This window comes from Chrysochloris asiatica, unplaced genomic scaffold, assembly GCF_000296735.1.
Source record: "Chrysochloris asiatica unplaced genomic scaffold, ChrAsi1.0 scaffold00196, whole genome shotgun sequence".
Taxonomy (NCBI): Eukaryota; Metazoa; Chordata; class Mammalia; order Afrosoricida; family Chrysochloridae; genus Chrysochloris; species Chrysochloris asiatica.
The window spans coordinates 654,425-656,420 of record NW_006408714.1 but is presented as its reverse complement, the minus strand read 5'-3'; the positions used below and the strand labels follow the sequence as shown (position 1 = coordinate 656,420).

General features: G+C 36.0%; 1 protein-coding gene across 3 annotated transcripts in view; it reads left to right on the top strand.

The window, feature by feature from the left end:
* Window positions 1-1,996, top strand: part of ANO3 (anoctamin 3) — a 427,969-nt gene that overhangs the window by 396,177 nt on the left and 29,796 nt on the right. The window lies entirely within an intron of this gene.

Below are 1,996 nucleotides of genomic sequence, written 5' to 3'. Positions count from 1 at the left end.
ACTCATGGAAGTAGCAGTCAAAAATCAAATGACATCATTGCTTTAAGCAAAACTACTGCAAAAGATTTCTATTGTTCAAAAGCAAAGAGGGCAGTCTGAGGACTAAGGTGCGCCTGGCCCAAGCTATGGTATTTTTTAATAACCTCATATGCATATGAAAGTTAGACAGTGAATAAGGAAGACTGTAGAATATTGATGCATTTGAGCTATGGTATTGGAGAAGAATATCAAAAGTATCATGGACTGCCAAAAGAACAAACCAATCTGTGTTGGAAGAAGTACAGCCAGAATACTCCTTGGAAGCCAGGATGGCCAGACTTCGTCTCTCATACTTCAGACATATTAATCAAGAGGGTGAGTCCCTGGAGAAGGATATCATGTTTAGTAATGTGGGGGGCCACAGAAAAAGTAGAAGACAACAAGATGAATTGGCTCAGTGGCCACAGCAATGGGTTCAGGAGTAGCAATGATTGTGAAGTTGGCCCAGGAGCGGGCAGTGTTTAATACTGTTACACAAAGTGTCGTTATGAGTCTTCCTGACTCTATGGAACCTAACACCAATAACAACATTTGGAGTCTAACAGTATGCATTCCATTTCTGCCCCACCCAGATGCATGGTCTTAATATCTCTGCAGTCTGAATCATTTTATAAACAGGTACTAAGAATATCTATCTCAATAGTATTGGTGGCAAGCAGATTATGTAGGATTGTATATAATCAATCCCTAGCACAATTAATGCCATTATAAAGAGAGAAGTGCAAAAAATGTATTTAGAACTTTTATGAACTGACTACAATAGAGTTGTGAATCTCAGTTTATATATAGTTATAGAATATCTCACATTAGTATTTAATGTAAAAAGTTTTTGCTCTTTAAACATACATAAATTTACTTATGCTACCCAACAGCCTTTGAGAGTCTGCCCACTTATCAGAAAATATTGCTATTGGACAAAGTATAGCTCTTCTATACAGTTAGTACTCGAATTACAACATACTTAAATTATGGTTATATTTCCTTAAAATCATCTGTTTTTCTTAATTTTTTTTTACAATTTATCATCAGTAATGTTTAGTACATACAATGTTGCAGCATATAGTTTGTGTATGATATCATTCTCAGATGTTCACTTGCGTGTTTTCAGTGTTATGATTTACAAAGATAATAAATATAAAGATATAAAGACAATAAAAGGCCATAATCATGAAAATTCTTTTTAAAATTGAAGTGTTTAATTTAGGTCAGAACCGATTTCTGAGGGAGTTGTCAGAATTGAAGGTCGCCAGGGACTACTTGTACTCTAAAATTCATTCCGTATAGAGAATCTACACTTGGGATAAGGTTCCAAGCAACTCAAGCAATCATCTCTGCAGAATTTATTGAGGGCGTTTTAGATGTCAGATGTTATTTCTAAATGCTCTACATATATTACATCACTCAATCCACTATTCTATTAATACCTCCATTTGGCAGATGAGTCAACCAAGACATAGAATAGTTTTATTGTTTTCCTACAGGACAATGCACTGGACTGCAAAGTTGATTTGAACCCATCAGTTGCTCCTCGGAAACCCTATACAGGGTCACTATGAGTCAGAACCAACTCAACACACTTAACAACAATAACAACAATGGAGAGGTGGACCCCTGATATGACTCTGTAGGATCAGCACTAGACTGTGAACCCTGTGGTCGGAAGTTCAAACCCTGCTCCTTGGAAACCCTATATAGGGTTGCTATGTATCTGAACCAACTCAATGGCACTTTAACAACAACAACAATGGAGACATAGATAATAAAGTTAGAATTCAAATGTAGGTGGTCTAGCTTTAGAGTCTAGGCTTTGAAGCTGTCTTTTTCAGTCATGTTTAGGATACCACAGAGGCACAATGAAAGACAAAGTAGAAATTGATTTTGCTAATACATTAAAATAAATTATTTTAATTGCCATTGAGTTAATTCTTGGTAAACCTGTATATGTCAGAGCAGATCT